Source organism: Sparus aurata, chromosome 17, assembly GCF_900880675.1.
Source record: "Sparus aurata chromosome 17, fSpaAur1.1, whole genome shotgun sequence".
In the NCBI taxonomy this organism is placed as follows: Eukaryota; Metazoa; Chordata; class Actinopteri; order Spariformes; family Sparidae; genus Sparus; species Sparus aurata.
In genome coordinates this window covers 32,746,978-32,753,098 of record NC_044203.1, presented here as the reverse complement: position 1 = coordinate 32,753,098, position 6,121 = coordinate 32,746,978, and positions in this window count along the sequence as shown.

Sequence of the window (6,121 nt, the reverse complement as noted above, 5' to 3'; positions counted from 1 at the left end):
TGCAGCGTCAGAGGGTTTCATCCACAGGCATATTCACCGAGGCCTCTGACAGTCCCTGTGTGGCACTGAAACCCCCATCCCTCTGCCCCAATACCCTTTGCCAAACTATCACACCCTTAAGGGGACATCCCTGGGCCTGTCAGCTTGGATTTGAGTCAACAAATCAACAAAACAGACATTTGAAGCTGTTCCCTGGCCAGTATTGAAGGATTCGGGTTGTGTTGGACAGCTCTTTGGCTTGAATGTGTTTGTGATGTTTATATCACCTCCCTGCAGAATGCGAACGTTCATTTCTTGGTAAATAAAGATAAAACAGCTTGCCGTTGTGCACAAATATATTTATTTTTATCTCGACTATAATGGATGAGGCCACTGTTGTTTGTTCTGTTCTTTCGTCGGTGTCTCTTCTTGTAAGAGGGTATCTTTTGCAGCCATAGCCTTTAAGAGTATTTTGGGGAATTTGCTATTAATGTGTGAGAACAGGAGCTAAACATTACGGTAACGAAAAGAAAATCAGAACGCACGCTGAGGATGGTTTGAAGAAATACATCATGCTAGTATTGTGACCAATACAGATGTCCAGCTGTCTGGACTTCATGCATGTTTAAGCATCATGAAAATTAATAATTGGTATAGAAGTTTTCAGTCCAGTACACAGACATTAACTCCAAAGAGAGCGAGAATACTCTGACTTTTATACCCCCTGTCAGAATATCATCAATAATTTCTTGTGCACCACCAGGCTTTTTTAAGAAGAGAAATATGCTCCCTCATTAGTGAGGCTGGCTACTGTACATTGTGACAAACACCAGCGCTGTTATCTGTTGAGGGTGGTTAGACATCGTTTTCTCTAAACAAACTCAGCATGTTGAGTACAGCAGCGCAGCATGGAAAGCCTCCTGTTTACTTGCTAAAGACCAGTGTTAAGCTTGTTTGCATCCCTATTAGCCTCCACATTAGCAGTTGCTCATCTTCCTGGGGTCTATGCAGTAAATACTTTTATTCAAGCTTGGCTCATGAGACAACTGTAAAGCCTAAATACTAATGATGATTTCACCAAACAACCTCTCAAATTACCAAACAACATCAGCATATAGACACTAATTTGAAACTAATTGAACAATGTGTGCTCTTGGAGCCAGGCAAAGATGCATTATTGTTTATGGATTTAAAAGTCATTGCATCACTTGGGATTACAATATTGATTCCTCACAGTTTAATGCCAACATTCATTACAATGGAAGGTGATGGTGAATCGTTTATGTAGCAAGGCAGAGATTAGAGTGTGAGACCAGCTTTGTATCCAGACCTTTTAAAAGGACAATATGTATAAGCTTGTATTATGTGCAAGTTTCTGAGTGTAACACCACTGTTAGAAGCACAAATCTCAGGTTTCTGTTACATTTTTCAGTCGTAATGTAGACGCTAACTACAAACTAAACTTGGCATGTCAAGCAAGACAGTTTTATGTCTTCATGTTAACATGTATGCTCAGACAAAGCTTGCACAAGCTTTGCACACAACTCAGAGCAGAAACAGCTGGCAAAGCGAGTGTAACCTAAAGCAGAGATATCGACACCAGCTACCAGCTAAACCGCAGTTGAAATGGGCTGATTTGGGCTCATCGTCAAAAACTAGCAAGTTCACAACTTTGTCAACAAAGCCAAACCTCAATGCAGAGCAAAAACAACACATATAACCTAGCAAGCCAGCAAAACAGTACAAATCAACAGCAACAAGTCCAGCTCGGTGTCTGTCATCTGAAACCTCTTCTCCAGTTTGAGATTTACTCTTGTCCAGCCTTTCGCTTGGTTACTGTCTCTCTTTTTCTTCTTAGCTTCCTCTGTTCAAGTCGTCTCATCCTATGGTCAGATGCTCATTTTGGCACAGAACCTGAATGCCTCCTCCTTCTCCTGGCAGCCCTATGCTGCTGTGATAGTGGTTAAACACTACAAGTCCCCAGCAGTGCTCAGACCAGAGTCAGCTAGCAGCAAACTTGTATCTACAGTAGGGCTGGGTATCACCAGGTACCTCGCGATACGATACTATCACGATATTTTGCCCACGATAACGACAATATCACGATACAGCGATTCTGCGATAATCGATATATTGCAAGAAATTTCACCCACGATACATCACGATATCTGTGTCACTGAAGAAATTCAGAATTTATTGACTGTACTAATTCCATTTCACAGGAATTACAAAACATTGTCAATCAATTTCACATGAATGACAGCCAAGTAAACAAAGAGTATATTGCACAGTGTCTCTTCTTAACACACACACTGACTACAACTATCATGAAATATCTATATGTGTGGGTTTCAGAGCTACTTAAACCATTTTTTAAATTTTATTTGGTTGTATACCTATGTTTGAATAAAGATAAAGCTGTCCTCTGAAGAGGGATGGTGGTGGTGGGCCCAAAAAAAAAAAAAAAAGATTTTTTTTTTTTATATATTTTTTTTGATATTTTTAAATATCGATATTTGGCACCAGTGTATCGATAACGTACCTCAAGACGAAATATCGCGATATATCATAGTATCGATATTTTGGCACACCCCTAATCTACAGTAACATATCGCTTTCAGGAAACTCAGCTACACAGAGTTGAGTCAGAGCTACTGTAGCCAGGCACAGACATTAAATGTTTTAAAACATTGACATCAAACATTGTCATATGTCAACATAATGATAAGATCCATTTGTTTTCTTGTTTTACAAATTCCTGCTGTCCAGATGATGAATAGGGCCAACAGAGCTGCAACTAACGATTATTTTCATCGTCAATCATCATCAGCTTTGATCATTAATCACCAAAGCTACAGATTATTTTCTCAGCTAATTGATTTGGTCTGCGAAACAAAAGAAAACAGTAAAAAAAATCACAATATCCTAGAGTACAAGGAGGCATCATAAAACACCAGAAAATCCAGAACAGAACATTTAATTTCTCAAAATGTCAGTTTTTGAAATTGTTCAGTCACTTAATCGACTAATTGTTGGCTCTGCAAATATCAAGCAAAGTTCTTCAGAGTTTTTATGACATTTCAATTATTTTATATTTGATTATAGATTTGCCATTTTGTTTAATGTTTGTATAAATATCTTCAAATTGATTTCATACAGAAAAAAGTGGAGTTAGTTGTATCACCCTGCTCTGCATGCACATACTGTTTCTTCTTTGTTCCAGGTTGGCACTGGCGTCTATGTAAATGACTTTCTGTTTTACAAAGTTAGTTTTGGCCTTGAAGCGCTCAGCTATGTTTACCTGAGAGGGATGTGCTCAGTAATGGTTGCCAGACCTTTTCTGCTGGGCCCTTTTTGCAGATGAAGTTATTTTTTGGACGCCGAGTAAAAGCCATTTGTTTAACGAGGTCATCCTTCCCGCTGTCAACTAGTAATTAAATTGATCTCTAGATGAGATGTGTCTGATTCATGTCTGATTCAGCTCAGCGGGTGATAATGATTGATGGATTGATTGATCCATCATCTTGTACATTTGCTTCCCAATAATTAACGGCTCAGTCTGATGCGGAGGGGAAAAAAATGAAAAATGCATGAATTTTAAGAAGGTGGGAAAAGTAGAGGCAGGTGGCTCAATCAGTCACAATCAGGTGGGGACGTGTGAGGAAAAACAGAGCGCAGACAGCTCTGTGGGTCCAAACATCACGCTGAAGCTTTGATAATCAGCAGCTGTTTTACCCAACAGAGTCTGCCACGAACCACTTCATGATTTCTTCTTCATCTGACGCAGTCACAGTCAGTTCATCGTCTCCTCAACATTTACTTAACAGTCCTTTCACAAACTTTTTCATGCTTTGCTTGAGTGAAACAAAGCACGAATGACTTCATAGTACATAATTCAGCCTAACAGTATGTATTTGTCCTTTTTATTTGAAATATACAGTACAACAGGTCATCAAACCCAAATAACTGAGTCGTTAATTTTCCAATGAATCCCAAAACAACGTATAAGACTGAAGGGGGGGCATCAGCCTTTGTCATGACCTGGTTAACATAACGTTGTGAAATGGTTGCAGTTTGAGCATAAAAACATCTTGGTTAGGTGATTATCCTAAAATAAGAATGCTAACTTAAGTTACATTAAATACCTGATCTAAGTGAAGTACTTTACATCAACGCTGCCATGATGTTTCATACAGGACGTTTACTTAACTGTCCAAAATGACACTAAAATATCGTCCTGGACAACATATAAGCTGATACCATATATCTGTGATGGGTCAATAATATCAGCCAATAATACTGGCCAACCGATATATTGGTCAGGCTCTAGTTCAAGCCTCCCATCCCCACCTCCTCAATATGCAGAATATCTTTTTTATCCTCCTTTGCTCACATCATAATGACAATGTCACTAGAGGTCGGGCCTGACAGTTAATGTAAATATGGGTTGTAATAAGCTGCTTGCACACATCTGGCATGTTTATCTGGTGAGGATGGGCTGACATATAACCATTGTCATGAAAACATAGCAGGCTGACATGAAGGTTAGCATGACAGATAAACAATGAAGCACTTGTGGCTGCTCGGAATCATTCAGTGAAGTAGATTTTTCTGAAATGATTATTGTTATTGTTGTTCTGTCTTTTCTAAAGACTGTGAAGGTCACCTGGTTTGAGGGAAGCCAGGCGTCTTTACTGGAGCATGTATGTGCAGCGACGCGTTGTGTTGTCTTAGCTATTGTGCTGTTTTATCTTTGACTGTCAATGCTGGTAGATGTAGCAGTCATGTGTTTGCCATTTATTGGGCTGATAGGGAATATGAAAGTGTGTAATAGGAAATTATGGAGGTTATTGATTTGCAGCTGAATTTTACAGGATCTGACAGTCTTGACATTTTTCTCTGACAGACCTCTGCACAGACCACTGCTTTTGACTCATGGGAATATGTGCGTGTTTGATTCTGACAGTTTAAACTGTGAGAGTGGAATGGCTCATTTGAAGTCAAACACTTTCTTGTCAAACGTGCTGCTGTAGTGCTGGTGTAGCAGTATTATAAGCTGCAGGTATTTCACTCTGGCTCGGTGCCTGGTCCTGACCCTTTGACTCAAAGAATTTGGAGAATTTCTTTGAAGTTGCCAACAGCGATATCGTCACTGCTGAACATGTGGGTGTTGTTGGGATCGGAGCAAGTTCTCTCTAATTTATCTTGTCACTCCTCCAACCTCTGGGGGTGTTTACGAGCTAACAGAAAACCGTAATCCATCTGTAAACAACAGAACAACAAGCCTGTCTTCCAGTTTCTGCCGCTCACTTTTGGCTTCTTTTACTGTTGTCATGTCTTTCTGGTTCATCTTCAATTTAAGGTGATTGGAAAATAGATGATGCTGCTTACGCTCACATGCTACACTGAAAAGACTTCAAGGGATAGTTAACCCCAAAATCAAAAGTACATATTTTTCTTTTTATCTGGTATTCATGCGGTGTGAGATTCAGAGTTTGCAGATATCAGCAGTAGATTTCTAGAATATAATGAAACTACATGGCACAAAAAAATAAATTTGAAGAACTCGACAGCAATATCATGACCGAGTTACGCAAGTTAATCAGCAGATAGCCGATGTCTCCAAAATTGGGCAACTCACGCCAAACAATCTTGATAAGAGGAAGGTTTTTTTTACCTGCTGAAGCCTTATGTTAGCTTTGTTTAAACTTTATAATGCATATGTTTGGAATCCCTCTCTTATACTGGAGCAGCATTAGAGAGAGATCTCTTCACCGCTTGTATCACAGCATCGTATCATGTTAATGTATGAGCATGTGAGTCCTTAAAAGCTGAAAGGTGACTGGTACGCCAGATTTCTAGCCTAAGATGTAGCTACTGAATCCCATGAGTACCAATCAGTATTATTATGATGTCTGAATGATAGCTGAGTATGAAGCATAAGTACTCTGACCCAGTTCTATTCAATTACATATTCATGATAATCAATATTTCATTCAAAAGATTCAACCACGTGAAGAGAGACAAAATTGTTATGTTCAGTTATGAAGCGATTGTTGCACACAGTTGCTGTTATTGAGGTATAATATTGAGCATACTGAATGCAGAGAGGAGCAAAGATAAAAATGGAAGAAGACTATTT